This window comes from Eretmochelys imbricata, chromosome 10 (assembly GCF_965152235.1).
Source record: "Eretmochelys imbricata isolate rEreImb1 chromosome 10, rEreImb1.hap1, whole genome shotgun sequence".
Classification (NCBI taxonomy): Eukaryota; Metazoa; Chordata; order Testudines; family Cheloniidae; genus Eretmochelys; species Eretmochelys imbricata.
The window spans coordinates 81,174,040-81,190,563 of NC_135581.1; positions in this window are offsets into that span (position 1 = coordinate 81,174,040).

The following is a 16,524-nucleotide window of genomic DNA, read 5'->3' on the forward strand; positions in this document are numbered from 1 at the left end:
AATGAACAGAACAGGTAATCATCAAGTGATCCATCCCCTGTCGCCCATTCCCAGATTCTGGCAAACAGCGGCTAGGGACACTATCCCTGCCCATCCTGGCTAATAGCCATTGATGGACCTATCCTCCATGAACTTATCTAGTTCTTTTTTGAACCCTGCTCAAAGACAGCCTACTTTGTTTTGGATCAAAGAAATCATTCTCAACTTGAGTATTGCTCACAAATCCGAGATGAGGGCTAATTGAAAATTTTCCATCTAAACTGTTTGATGGAAAATTGGGTTTTTGAGTAAACAAAATGTTTTCATGAAAGGTGTCTGTTTTCCATAGAAATTTACAATTTTTTGTTGAGAAACGGAATGCCTGAACATTTCTCTGTTTTTGCCTGGTTTTCATTTTTTTCCATCAGAAAGTTATCATTTTCCACAGAAACAAATTCCCATGTTTTTAAAAATCCAGATCTGAGACACAGTATCATCCACAGACCAGGAAACACAACCAAGAGCCAGCTAAGTTCTCCAATTCAGTGGACAAAACCATCCCCCAAACCCCCAAAACCCACAAACTCTTAAACAAATGCCTTTGACTAGTGCTGTGATGCCAAATGAGAAAAATACAAGGTTAAACAACTTATTACCGCATCAAGCAGGTGGTTCCTCTTTCTTTCTCCAATCCATAAAGCTGTTGAAAAGACATCCCTATGACAGGAGTATCTTCAAATAAAACTAACTCTGAGCTGACTTTGAGAGCTTCTTGCTGTTGTATCTGCCTGGGAATTCCCTACAAGTTACATCCCGTCCACATTTTTAACTAGAGACACTAGACTAACAGGTCTACCAGATTTTCTCTCTCTTCTACCTACCATTTTGGCCTCCCGCATGGCATTCTATATAAAACGAACAGTGGGGAGACCTGCGGTTGTCACACAATATCTCATGTAAGCATTTGCTATGAAGGAAAAACCCACCAACAGGAAACGAATTACTCAGCCCGCCATTGGAGCTATGGTTAGCCTATACAAAGCGAGTCAGGACACATTCACAAAGTACAGCGTTCTGTATCTGAGACCAGCGACCTCACCTCCTTCTATATATTCTTTTTAAAGTCACAACATCATAAGTCTCTTGGCACTTTGAACAAACCACTCATGAGTCACACAAATATCTGTTTAACAATCAAAGACTGGAGCTCCCGCAGACTGTTACACGGAGAGCTGAACAACCAGGAACAGATTTTTGACTTAGTCCCGACTACAGGGTTGTTATACCACTATGGGCAGCTCAACACTACTGCACGACATTGGCACAGCTGCACCGGTGCAAATCATCATCCCCGCAATACAGGACGAAAGTTAGAATGTCACCAGGGCACAGCTCAATTGGCATCAATAGACCTGTGCCCATCCGCACTGGCTCTACATGTCCAGTTGCAAAACTGAATGATTTAACTGTAAGTAAACTATTATTCCCACTCATCATTTCACACTCTGAGCACAGTCTGGGATATGGGTGGTTGGACTCGGGCCCACATCATGTAGTGTAGAACTGGAGCCTCAGGTTGTGTCCCAGGGTTCAACAGCTCCTAACCTGTGGTTACCATTTAGTATAGATGCTCAAGTCCTAGGTTAACAAACTCTGCTAACTTGACTTCTACTAACTCTGGGATTACATTGCGGGGCAGACATACCCTCTGGGTCCATGTAGCATTGAAGCCTATGACATATTATCAAGCATTTTGCCAAACCTAGTCTGGCCCTGGTCTTCTACTGTTTCCCTTGGCAGGCTATGACACAGTCTATTAGCTCTCACCCTCTGTAAACATTTCCTGCTATTTCTCCTAACCCGTCCTTCGCTCAGTTCTGTGCCATGACTCCCAATTCCACTCCTTCTGTGGCGCTGGTGCTCAGAAGCCGTGTTCGCAAATAGATGCAGACAGTTATTACCTCTCAGGCATCCGTTAAACAAGCTGAAGATCAAATACTATCATAAAAGGTTCATGTATCAAAAATCAGAACCAGACAGTCAATTTAGTACCTTCCAAGTTATACTGTAGATGAAAAATGATGCGGGTTTCTCTAGGTATTTATGCTGCATGCATCACCACGGTAAAGGAATGCCTTCATAAAATATATAAATCGGACAGGAAGCATAGCTCAAGTCCCCTCTTTCTTTCCATAGACAAGTAGATTTTTTTGAATGCCAGCTTTGTGCAGTACCTGTTGTGAGGGCCAGCATTCAGTATGTACTAAAGGCCAACTTCAGTTAGCTACAGTAACCAAATAAAATCGTGTCAAGTTTAGCACAGTGTCACACAATGCAATTATTATGCACTTCCTACCCAGGTTATATGGATCAATCTTTCTGGCTACAGTTTACAAAGTTGTCTTCTGTTTTCAAGCCTAAATGAGATTCTTTATGCGGTCCAAAGGCACCTCCCATCTCACTCTTATTTTATGTTATAATTAAAAATCAGCACTTAAAGATCTCTAAACCACAGGGCGTGTGATGCTGGGCTTAGGGCTTATGACGCGTCTAAGAGTTTCTCGGCTCTCAAATTCAGTGTAGTTACCTGTAAGCATCTTGGCAAGAAGTCACACTTGTGAGAGTGCTGCAATTTTTTTGCAATCCCAGTTTAAAAAGTTTGAAACCAGTTTGTAAACTGGGGTTTCCTTAAGTTTTGGGGTTTAAGCCAAGTCTCTTTAAATGCCGTGGGCTGACACACCCCAGTCCACACATTTTGTAGGAGAAAAAATGGTGCTTAACTGGCAACCTTAGACTCCAAGAAACTGTGGTTTCAAAAAATTTCTGGTTTAAACATTTAAAAATAAATAACCGTCCCGCCTTATTGCTCTGTTTTCTCTCCGCTGCCCGTACACTTACATGGGAACAGCAGAAAAGCATTTGGGTAACTGTCCACCTGAAGCTTTGTTGCTGCGACCATCTACTGTTTGTACCATGGCATCTCATTCTCCTGCAGTGCACGTGAGATTCATTCATTAGACCCGCACACGGCAGAATCATCGCTACTTCCACCCTGGCAAGATTCTGTTTTTAGCACTTTACGAAAACAAGATTTTCCAACGCCGTTATGAGAAGAATACTTCTTTTGTAGACACTTTTTTGGTTTCCTCTAAGCTAGACTCTCCCAAGTAGGTTTCAGAGTAGCAGCCGTGTTAGTCTGTATTCGCAAAAAGAAAAGTCTGTTGCATCCAATGAAGTGAGCTGTAGCTCACGAAAGCTGACGCTCAAATAAATGGGTTAGTCTCTAAGGTGCCACAAGTCCTCCTGTTCTTTCTCCCAAGTAGGCTAATTGAGGATATTCTTCCCACAGGCATATTTCGTTGTTTGTTATTTAAAAAAAAAACATTCGAATGATGCTGTGCAAACGCTACACATTTAAAATGTTCAGCCTGGTGCCCTACATAATGAAGAACAAAACCTCCAGTGGGCCAGAGCTCTGATGTTAATGTAATGCGGATTATATTTACTTTGTAACATGCTCACAGGAAAACAGGCAGGATAAAAACATTATCCAGGATCTATAAAGTGTTTATTATCTGTATTGCAGTAGCAGCCAAAATCCGCAAAAGACAGCTGAGATCCATTGTAGTGTCACACAGTAAAGACGGTCTCTGCTGCAAAGGACTTACAAGCTAATTAGACAAGACAAAAGATGGGGGAAGGCAACTGAGGCACAGAGCTGCACAGCAGGTCAGTGGGAGAGCCAGGAATAGAACCCAGATCTCCAGAATAGAACGGAGCAAATAACTGATTTTTTGGTTCAGTGGCCAAACTGAAAAAAAAAATCACTTAGTTTCAGTGATTTTTAGCAAAAATATCTAGTTTTGGTTTTCCTCATCGAAATGAAAAACCAAAAAAAAAAAAAAATTTTTTTTCAGGTTGAATGAAAGATTTTGAATCTCTATTCAAACTGAGCTTCTGTTTCAACGATGTTGAAATAAACCATTGCAACATTACTCAGGGTTTTTTCCAGCTGAAAGTATTTGCCAAATTCGACCCAAATTTACAAATAGTTTCAGTGTCCTGAAAAATATCTCTCTCCACAAATTTACCGGAAAGATTTTGCCCAGCCCTACTCAGGTCTGTTCCATGGGACCATAAGATGCTACTGATCCCTGTTAAGTCCTGTGCCAAGGGTGTGCACATTTTTTGACAGGGAGCCTGCCTTAGCCCCACTGCACCATGGAGCTGGCAATCCCGCGGGCTGGATTGAAAGCCCTGACAAACCAGAGCCGGCCCTCAGGACATAGTTTGCCCTCCCCTGTCCTATGCCCTGGGCTACCCTGGGTCCTCCACTTCAGAAACTCTGTTAAATGCATAACAAAAGACCTCTCCAGGATAAAATTGCTTCATCTAGATTCTTTCCAGGCTCCTCTCATATATAAATATTTAAAGGCAAAGATGTTTGATACGTAAATTGGGAACGTTTTTTGGATTAAAGTATAGATTTCTTTTAAGGCTGATGTATTCTTAATACATTCAAGCAAGCAAAGTCATTCCTTTCACTCAATATGATATTTTATGTTACATTACCTACTCACACCTGAAAGCCATTTACAAGAATTCTAAATTATTGCTCTGTTGCAGTCTGAACTTAGGTCTGTTATAAAAATCAAGCCAGACCAAGTAGATTGGTTTCTCTTCTGTAGCATTTGGCAGTCTGTTTCAGGCTCACATTTAATCTGGATGATTTTGTCGGAGAGGAATCTTTTATAACCTTTTCACAACAAAGACTGTGAGCCCCTCTTTATTACCATATTATATGTTAAAGATGGGCCTGTACCAACATATTGGATCCAAACTCCCTTGAAGATAGGTCCCATCAGGACCCGGAACCAAATTTGTGTTGGACTGTAATTTCAATAGACTAAAGCGAAACCCCACATACAAACACCCATGAGTTTTGTGAAGGGATTAAAACTCCAGCTCTGTATCCTACAGTGCAGACACACGAACCTCTAGGACACATAATGGAAAAAATCTGAAGTTGGGCAGGAAATCTTTGAGAAGAAATCCTCTTGTGGGATCTCTGGTATTTTTGGTGTTTGCCTGTGAGAATCCTTGCAGGATTCCCAGACGCCCCAGTGATGAACATGGGATAAGAACCTAAATAGAATATGATAGGGCTTGACTTGGAGAGAGCTACTTCTAATCCTAGACAAAACAGGAAATTGCAAGAGACACAAGCAAATGAAGAAAGATGAATCCGCTTATCTGGAAAAGAGTTTCAGGTACAGTTCTGGGTGAAGGTTTAGGACAAGTTTTGTTTTCTCTGAACTGTTTTGGGAACCCTGCTACCCATGTGGAAATGTCATAACTTGTGTGGCAGAAAGTGACCTTTAAAGACAAATCTCAGTGAGAAAATAGAGATTTCAGCCACTAAGGTGCAGAAATGGGCCTCGCTCTGGGGAATCCAGCGCCAGATCCCAACTCTACACTCAGTAAGAGGCTGAATCAAAACCATAGACTCACCAAAAAAAAATCCCACCTCTGAACTTTGGGTAAGTTTGGAACCAAATCTAGAGCTGAATCTTGAGCTTTAGGTCCTCCCAATTGCCTCAGCCATGGCCAGCAGGTAGCACCAGTAGGGGTAAGAGCTCCTTCCCATTCAGTCTACGGCTTCTTTGCTGAAGCTACCAACAAGGTTGCTAATTAGTACCAAATGGGATGGTGCTCTTTGTGTTGTAATCCTCCAAAGAGGATTTACAGGTGGATTGACACCTGTCTGCTGTGAGCTGAACTGATACCCATCAGACCACCACTAGAAGGTTCCAGCTTTCACTTCCTAAACTGGATTCAGTCCAAACAGGCTAGAGCCAACTCTACCCACCTCTCTCCCCCCAATTCTGATCAGTGAATATGGGGAGGGTATCCAAAAATCACAAAAACAGCAGTTAATTAGCAGCGGACACTATGTTAAAGATCTCAAGTGTCAGACCAAAAAGCCTGAGGGAGCATTGATCCGCAGACTGATTCAGAGGTGCTGAGCACCCACAACTCCAATTCCAGCCAGTGGGAGCCGCAACTGCTCAGTCAGCATCTTCGTGAGGGAGGTGAAAACTTTCTGCTACAGGTAACTCAAGCTGCCCTCATAAATATCAAAAGTTCAAGTCAAGAGACCCGGATGCTCAGCTGGTGTAAATTGGCCCCATTCTGCTGACTACAATGGAATTATCCTGATTTATAGCAGGTGAGACTCTGGCCCTACATCTTCTAAAAATGTAATTCCTAACAAGGAGAATTTATAGACAAATGCTGGATGCTGCAATATAAAGCTACTTATAAATGACGAGGGACATGTTTCACCCTCTTTCTTTTGATACCAATTAATTGTGGGTTTCTAGCCTTCATTTGTCATGCCCTTCCATCCAACTCTCTCTCTCTCTAATGAGAGTGACACGTGTCTAAGGAGCAATGAATTGGCCTCTGAACTGGCCCTGTCAAGCTTTCCCTACTGCCCCCCTATTTTTCTAGGATTCTTAGAAATGCCGTTGGAAGTGGAGCTCCTTGGCTAGGAGCTGAGATGACTTGTCAATCCAAGGCATTTTCCATTCTTTTAGACTTGTAAAACACTTGAAAAGCGCTATAATCAAAGGCATACCCAACGCCACTGAAGGCCATTTATTTAAACCCTCTTGACTGTTCACCAAAGCATGTGGCAGCAGCTGACTCCAAAGAGGATTTACAGGTGGATTGATTTTGGCACATGAGTGCTCACTCATCAGTGGGGCAGCCTGTCGGCTAACCTGGGGAAATCACAAAGGAGAAATAAAGACACCGGAGGGGGCTTTCCAAATGAAACATCCTTTCCAGGGTTTCCAGACCCTTCGGGACTTGGTGCGTTCCACAGCACTTTAGATCTACAGCTTTTGTTTATGGGAATTGGAATCAGGACAGTTCGGGAAGGTTGTTACATGGAGTGGGTGAGTTGTGAAGGATGCTGGTGCTCCTCCTAGGGCAGGCATTATTCCAGGGATGCTAATGCCACAAAAGCCGCTTACATTAGCACGTCCTGTTACAACACTGGCTAATTGGGGCTTGAGCCACACAAGAAAAAAAACGCTGTCGAGAAAATAAACCAGAGGACTGGATTCAAACTTGAAAAGCATGCAGCAAAATCAAGAAAGCACTGCTGCAATGTAGCAGCTTAATCACACTATATGGATGCAACCTGTTTAGCTTCCTCTGCTTTACCTGCTGGTGCAGGTGCAAAGTGTCTCTACATGCTTGACTGAGCCCTCCTTGAGGATGACGCAGAGCCTGTGGGGTAGAAGGAGCTGAGGGCAGAGATGCGTGTGACAGAAGATCTGTCACAGAGAACTTTGAAAGGGAGTAGCCGTCGTTTGAAATGTATATGGAAGAGGGGAAACCAGAGATTTAGGCAAATGGGAGACATGGTCACAGCTGAGGGGAAGGGAAATTATCATGTTGAGGCATTTTCAACGAAAGTACTCAAAATAAATAGGCAAATTCTTTGAACACGCGGTGACACTAAATGGTGCCTCTTTTGGTTTAGAGACAATGGGCCAACATCGCCCCAGCTCTAAATCTACTGAAGATTCTGGAGTCACACCAATGTCCAGCACAGATTTCATTCATGTGCGCAAGTTTGCAAGTGCGACTCAAACACTGCTCAGCAATGGCAGTATCTCAGAGAGGTACCTTGAGATGAAAATCAATCTTGCTGCTAATTGGCAAAGGAAGGAGGCTGACTTCATCCATGCTGACACCCAGCTCCTGATGTGGCTAATCAGTGCCTTATGGTGTTTGCACAGACGGCAGTCGGGTAGAATTCCTTGCATGATGGACATTTTAAAGCAAATACGTTTCCTTCCAGTTTCCTAGGTGTTTATTTTGGTTATGCTTCTAGTTGGAGTTTCCGTGCCATTTTGGATGATTCTGGAGAGGAGGTTTTGTATTTGCAGCAGGTTTCAGTGTGACTGGAAGGGATTAAGTTTCTCTTGCTCTTTATCTCTGGTTCAGTTATTAAACCTGTCAGTCCTATTTTTACTTAATATGGCAGCAACTGCAGGCACAAGGTAGACTTACAATATCCTCACTGATAAATTTCTCTTCAAAGAATTTTTTTGAAAATCACAGCAAAATATGCAGAAACAGGCCAAGATTTTTCTGACTGATTCTGGGCAGGAAAATCATCTTCATAATATATTTAATCTTTTATATGAACAAACCTTATTCTATGGGTTATTGTTTTTCTCAGCACTGATATTTCTCCCGGGTACATTTTTTTCCAGGTCCCATTCCGTCCATTTTTCAATGGCAGATGGAATTTATAGTTGGCTTGTTGAATTATTTTTCCCTCTTCCCCAAACCAAAATGTCAAATAAATTTTCAAAGCAAAAATCAACAGCTTGCATAAAATAAAGAATTTCAACAGAGGCAAGCTAAGTCTGGATAAATGAGCAGTTCTGGAATGCATCTAGATCAGCCCTTTAGAATAGCTGCTAGCAAAATTCTATTTCCCTTTGACCACAGTTTGACAGAGCTGCCTTGGGTGCCAAATCATACGTGTTACAATGTGATTATTTATATCTTCTTCCAGACTTTCAATGGGTATTCATTGCAGGGCCCATATGAAATCTTTGCCGAATGCCAGATTAAATCCATGCCACATGCCAGGAGAATTTGGAGTGTAAGTTAACCTGCCCTGGTCTAAAACACAGGGTTCCCAAATGATTGGAGGTGTTTTTATTGTATTAAAACTTTGCACACTTTCAAATTCAGCACCTGTGGGGTTTTTTGTTTTGTTTTTGTTTTTTGAGTGAATGCAGCGACTATATGCTCACTTAAGCAATGATTTTCGTGGACACTTTTCAAGTGACACTCATGGCCTGCCGCGTTCAAACGGGCGTTTAATTTATCAGACACAGGAGGTCACTAGGAGCACTGAATCTGGTGCAGAATGGGCAAGCCGTGCAATTCACTGCATAGCACCGTAACACAAGACGCTGTTTGGAAGGTTTAAGATTATTCCTCATTTAGGCTCAAGTCGCCCTGCCAATGTCCTGCCCCAGAAGCTAGTTTGGGAACTGGGCAGATGCACAGGGGCAAAGAGACAGGGATCCTCTCAGACTGAGGAGCTCAGGAAGCACTGGACCAGACGAGCTACAACAAGCAGGTGGCCTCAGGGGCAATAGTACCCGCCCCCCATCATGGGCTTGGCCCCACAACCAGGAGGTTGTTTTAGAAAAAGTTTATAGGGTTTGGTTTGCTCTGCCGTGTGAGACGCACCAGCTCCCCCACTTTAATTCCCGCTGCAGGAGCTCCCCCAGGTTGATGGTGCGGAGCTTCCCGCGTCCCCCTAAGCCCCAACATCCCAATTCATTCTGCATTCCCCTCCCCCTGCCCAGCAATTAATTATACACCCTCCCAGCCCACTCCTCAGTTCTGCCCCTCGGCTCCCCTGCGGCTCTTTGCCTCCCCTCTCCCAAGCCTGGTCGGGGGAGTAGCTGCTGCAGGTTCCTTTTCTCCCCCTTCCCAGGCTTGGGAGGCAGCTCCATGTGTTCATCACCCCTGCCCCATTCCCACGCCTGGTGTTGCAGGGAAGGGGAGGAAGGAATAGACTGGCCCACTGGTCCTAAGCGGGGAGGGGGGAAGGAGGAAACAGGGCCCCCGTGAGCTCCTGGGCTCTCTGTTCCCTTCTCTCCCCTGCCCCTACCCCAAATGCCTCCCCTCCCGTCAGGCGCTGAGAAGAGCTCTGCCTCCTGCAGCAGCCCTGGCTGGCTGCCTTCCTGGCGCTTGGGGGAGAGCAGCCCCCCAGCGAGGGTTCCCCAGGGACAGGGCTACGCAGGCGTGAAGGCCGGAACTTCGGTCAGCACGTGACCGTTTCCTGCTGGCACCACAATCACCTCACTATGGACAACAGTCACCAGAGCTGGTGACACTGGGGCAACAGAAAGGGAGGAGCAGTGCCGGAGCCCCACTGACCCACCCTTTGCCTTGCGCCCAGGGCGGGGCCGTGCAGCCCCTGCTGGCTCCCACAGTACTGCTAGGAGAAGAGGGGGGCTGGCTGGATTTGCCCAATTGACATCAGCACCCCGTTAGCGGAACGGTGTTGGTACATCAGCCATGCTGTCTGTTATAATTCCGGGGGCTGGCGGGGAGGGATAGCTCAGTGGTTTGAGCACTGGCCTGCTAAACCCAGGGTTGTGAGTTCATTCCTTGAGGGGGCTGTTTAGGGATCTGGGGCAAAAATTGGGGATTGGTCCTGCTTTGAGCAGGGGGTTGGACTAGATGATCTCCTGAGGTCTCTTCCAATCCTGATATTCTATGATTCTGTGATTCCTAAACCTCTTACAGGGAACAGCCCCTAGAACGGGACAGAGACCCCCACACGCACTCTCCTGCTAGGGGTTACATACTTCCTCCACACAGGGAGAACCCAGCCCAAGCAGATGAGGCTTGCCAGAGTTCATGGTTCACATGCGGGACCAGTTTATACCTGGCCCCAGTTGGGCCAAACTGTGGTGTTTGAGACCAGGACTGGCAGTGCTAAAGGGATCAGGCTCAGTCAATGGGGGCAAAGGACTTTGCCCTTAGCTGGAAGCAGTGGCAGACTCAAGGAGACTGGGTGGAATTTGTTATAATTTTGATGGATAATGTGGATGTTTAATTTAAATCATTTTAATCAATTAAATTTTCATCCAGTCCCAAGAAATTATGGCGGGGGGGGGGGGCTCAGAAGTTTAATGACTCTAGACATTGAGATTCCGAAAGCGAAAACTTTATGAAGTGTTAAAATACAAATTGTCAAAATATACAACATAAATATCCTTAAAACAACAAATCATACGGGTGTTTACTCTTCATTTGCTAGTCCATTTGTGACATGCCGACTTCCGATGTCTAAATCACTGGATTTTGACTAAAGTCCTCAAGCAGCACCTTTTTTACTTAGCTGTAAGTTTCAATTATCAATGGACGTAGTTTTGTCAGTCTCTCTGTGTGTGTATGTGATGAAACAGATGTTTCTTAACATTTACCAATCAAAAATCTAATCCTTACAACCCTTTACAATTAGATTACAGGCCTGACTAATCTAATTGCCTTCTATGATGAGATAACTGGCTCTGTGGATGAGGGGAAAGCAGTGGACGTGTTATTCCTTGACTTTAGCAAAGCGTTTGGTACGGTCTCCCACAGTATTCTTGCCAGCAAGTTAAAGAAGTATGGGCTGGATGAATGGACTATAAGGTGGGTAGAAAGCTGGCTAGATCATCAGGCTCAACGGGTAGTGATCAATGGCTCCATGTCTAGTTGGCACCCGGTATCAAGTGGAGTGCCCCAAGGGTCGGTCCTGGGGCTGGTTTTGTTCAATATTTTCATTAATGATCTGGAGGATGGTGTGGATTGCACCTTCAGCAAGTCTGCAGATGACACTAAACTGGGAGGAGTGGTAGATACGCTGGAGGGCAGGGATAGGATACAGAGGGACCTAGACAAATTGGAGGATTGGGCCAAAAGAAATCTGATGAGGTTCAACAAGGACAAGTGCAGAGTCCTGCACTTAGGACGGAAGAATCCAATGCACCACTACAAACTAGGAACTCAAAGGCTAAGCAGCAGTTCTGCAGAAAAGGACCTACGGGTGACAGTAGACGAGAAGCTGGATATGAGTCAGCAGTGTGCCCTTGTTGCCAAGAAGGCTAACGGCATTTTGGGCTGTATAAGTAGGGGCATTGCCAGCAGATCGAGGGACGTGATCATTCCCCTCTATTCGACATTGGTGAGGCTTCGTCTGGAGTACTCTGTCCAGTTTTGGGCCCCACTCTACAAGAAGGATGTGGAAAAATTGGAAAGCATCCAGCGGAGGGCAACAAAAATTATTAGGGGACTGGAACACATGACTTATGAGGAGAGGCTGAGGGAACTGGGATTGTTTAGTCTGCAGAAGAGAAGAATGAGGGGGGATTTGATAGCGGCTTTCAACTACCTGAAAGGGGGTTCCAAAGAGGATGGATCTAGACTATTCTCAGTGGTAGCAGATGACAGAACAATAAGCAATGGTCTCAAGTTGCAGTGGGGGAGGTTTCGGTTGGATAGTAGGAAAAACTTTTTCACTAGGAGGGTGGTGAAGCACTGGAATAGGTTACCTAGGGAGGTGGTGGAATCTTCTTCCTTTGAGGTTTTTAAGGTCAGGCTTGACAAAGCCCTGGCTGGGATGATTTAATTGGGGATTGGCCCTGCTTTGAGCAGGGGGTTGGAGTAGATGAGCTCCTGAGGTCCCTTCCAGCCCTGATATTCTATGATTCTATGATTAGTGATCTGGGAATTGGGGCTTGGAGCCAGAAACGCCTGAGTTGTAATTGGTCTTCCCCATCTTCTTTTATGACTTTGGGTAAATTATCTAACCTCTCTGTGTCTCAGTTTTCCCCCGCTGAACAGAAATACCAATAACGTTTCAAGTATCTACATTACAAGTTTTGTAAGGATTAATTAGTCGAGCTGTCAGAATTTTCTGTATTTAATTTTAACATCTTTCATCAAAATTTTAAATATCAAGGAGAAAAAAAACAAAATTTTGCAATTTCAGTGAAAACTGTTGCATTTCAAAATTTCAACCAAAAAGGAAATTGTTAGGATATAGATATTCAGGCCTGTCTGTAAAGGCCTGTACTTTAAGAATTTAGGTGTATTCTTATCACTTGGCTAGTTATAGAGGTATAAAAGAAAGAATCAAAATCACTGTCTGCCAGTGCAAGGTCCTTCTCTTACTGTGACAGTCTGAGGCCCTGTGCTTAGGCTAAGGCCTTTGGCTAAGCAGCAGAGGCAGCCATAAGCTGGGAAGGGAACGGTCACATCCTCGCATTCCAACCTAGTCACATTGAAATAAGGTGCTATTGGGCTGTTAGGCACTATCAGGACAGGATTGTATTCCTATCACCTCCAGAGAAAGGGAAGTGCCTAGAAAATGTAAAAGGAAACTTAGTTTGATAGCATCCTGTCTGGCAAGAACTCACTTATCAATAGCTGGGATGTGAAATCCTCACTTCTGTATTGTCTTGCCATTATAGTTCCCACTTTGCTATTGTTTGTCTGTATAATCTCTGTCTGGTTCTGTGATTGTTCCTGTCTGCTGTATAATTAATTTTGCTGGGTGTAAACTAATTAAGGTGGTGGGATATAATTGGTTACATAATCATGTTACAATATGTTAGGATTGGTTAGTTAAATTTTAGTAGAATGATTGGTTAAGGTATAGCTAAGAATATTACTATATAAATTAGGGGCAAACAGGAAGTAAGTTGGGATTCAGAAATAAGGAAAAGGAACTTGTATTTAAGCTTGCTGGAAGTTCACCCCAATAAACATCGAATTGTTTGCACCTTCGGACTTCGGGTATTGTTGCTCTCTGTTCATGTGAGAAGGACCAGGGAAGTGGGAGAGTGAAGGAATAAGCTCTCTAACAGAAATTTTTATAAAAATTTACATTTTCCTAGTTTTTGACCAACTCTATTAATGTTTACAAATCAGAAGTTTGATACTAGTGCTAATTATTACCCAGAGCTATTTGACAAAGAGTAATCAACCTGTTCTAATTACTGTTGATTAGAACAACCCATCATAGAAATTGTGCAGAAACCCTGTCTCTCTCTCAAAGAAACAGAGCTCACAAGAACATTAGAATACTAGTTTTCCTACCTACTCACAATAAAGTGCTTCTTTACTGAGAAAGAAAACAACTTGATCCACGTGGCTAGAGAAAGAACGTTAGTGTAGTGCCTTGTGGCACAGCTGGAATGACCTAGAAGACAAAACACTGAAGACATCATCAGTGGTAACTAGCCTATTTATCCACATTGATGGCATCTTCAGGTGAAATTTGCTCTTATGCAAAGGGACATTTTTAGGAGTATTCCCAGATTAATACTCAAAGCACAGACTTAGCCGATTGTATCAATTTAATACACTATTTAAGTCATATGGCCGGAATGACTTTTGCATTCACCTGAGTGTTCTTACTTTTTGCTTAAAGTGCTACCCATATGCCAATGGCAAATTTGAAGCAGATTTTGTTATGTCTAATTGAAATGCCAAATACACAGAACCTCAGATCTTTCTGACGCTTACCAATATCAGTGCTGTGAATAAAAAATCTAAATAAAGAAATGGCAGCTGTCATAAATATAAAGGGAAGGGTAAACCCCTTTGAAATCCCTCCTGGCCAGGGGAAAGCTCCTCTCACCTGTAAAGGATTAAGAAGCTAAAGGTAACCTCGCTGGCACCTGACCAAAATGACCAATGAGGAGACAAGATACTTTCAAAAGCTGGGAGGAGGGAGAGAAACAAAGGGTCTGTGGGTCTGTCTACAGTCTGTCTTTGCCGGGGATAGACCAGGAATGGAGTCTTAGAACTTTTAGTAAGTAATCTAACACATACCTAGCTAGATTACTTACTAAAAGTTCTAAGACTCCATTCCTGGTCTATCCCCGGCAAAGACAGAATATAGACAGACCCACAGACCCTTTGTTTCTCTCCCTCTTCCCAGCTTTTGAAAGTATCTTGTCTCCTCATTGGTCATTTTGGTCAGGTGCCAGCGAGGTTACCTTTAGCTTCTTAATCCTTTACAGGTGAGAGGAGCTTTCCCCTGGCCAGGAGGGATTTCAAAGGGGTTTACCCTTCCCTTTATATTTATGACAGCAACAGATCCCAAAAGACCTGCACTGTAATAATTGGTGCAGACTCTAATTTTCACTGTGCTGACATTTTTTGTTGTAACTTCCTTTCCATATATCATTGAACCCAGGTCAGAAGCAGCCAGTTGGCAAAAACCTATCACCAATTGCATGGGACCCACCTCCTCTATCTGGATGAGATTTGCCTCTCTAGTGAAATTTGGAAGTCTGTAGAAGGACTTTACACTCACGATCTACATCATCACACCAGATAAAAAAAAGGGCATGGTTGTATGAACGGCAAAAGAACGCTGTTGGCTTGAGATCTCGATACTTTGGAGCCTCATTCACCTTTCTTCTGGCCCCTGACGACTCCCAATAATGATTTATTCCTGACAGTGACAGTCATTACTAGAGCTACTAGTAGCAGCCAGGATCACATCATCTTACACAAAAGGCTAGCTCCTATCATGAATAATCCTTGCACATCAGGCATACATTTCAGTCCATCTTTAGTCAGCAAAGCACATTTTACTTTACATATATGCTTAAATGCCAGTGAATTCGGCACACATTTGAACATTTAAGCAAGTGCTTAAAGCCCAGATTTTTAAAAGTATTTAGGCATTGCTGCTCATTAACTGCCTAAGTCACTTTTGAAAATGAGACATAGGCATTGCAATGCAAAATGCAGCAATACTTAAATGTATTTACAAATCTGGGCCTAAGTGGTTTGCTGTATCAGGGTCTTATTTAAAAGTCCTTTGCCTGGGATTTAGAAAAATATTTTCACAACACCTAATATTTGAGCCCCCCAAAATTGCAGAGTTTTTCCATTTAAATCTGGATTTTATATTGAATCGGGATTTACGAAAAACACACTATAGAGCAATTCTCCCTGCAAGTGGCACCATTGATATTTGATTATTCTAATGGATCTTTCCAATGAGTGGCAAAAAGAAGAGTCTATTTTCTTCGTATTACACTGACCGATAAACAAAGAGGCTGCCTAGGCAAACAAGCCACGTCTCAATACCAAGGCTTTCATTCCAGGACAGAGCCTTTACTACTTCCTCTTGTTCTGCAAGAAACAGTAAAAACGTTTGGAAAGCTTTGTGGCACCCTGAGGGCTTGGCTCACTGGCACGGAGGATGTTGCTTGCAGAGCATGGTAGATTTAAGAGACTAAAGTGTGAACTTCTGGTCAGGATGAATTTTGCAGCAGGGCTGGCAGCATTACCCAGACCATGATACATTGCTGATACGATGACTGCTGGGGGAAAAGGACCATTGGGAAAAAACAACTTTGCATATGGCAGCGTATGGTGAGGAGTGGGAGGTTTTCTGAATCCAAGCCTGCATTATCGATTTCTCTTCTTGTCCCATCAGTGAGAATACCAGGATAGCAAACAAGCAATGTTCTGTTCAAAGAGGCAAGGATTTTTTGGTAGAATTCCTAGACAGGGTGAAGGGGCAGAAGCCATGCAGAGGTCTCTACACTAAAGAGCAAGGTAAATAGCCTGGTGTAATATTCACAAGTAGTAAGACACACCAGGAATGGCACAAAGAGGCAGGTACAAATACAGCCCCTGGCCTGGAAGGTATTGCGTTAGCTTGATTTTCAAAGGTGTTGAGTAGCCAGAGCTCCCGTGTGATTCAGCGGCAGGTGCAAGTGCTCATGGGAGGTAGTCACTTTTTGAAAACGAGGGCATTATTATTTAGAGCTACCCCGGAGCACATAGCTTAGAAGTGGGGACAGCCAACTAGCTTTGGCTATAAATAAATGACCAGTGAAAACAGCTAAGAAGTAGGTACTTTCCTACAGGACAGTGAATAAAAAAACTACAGGCAGGCGTGTTTAAAAAAGGAAT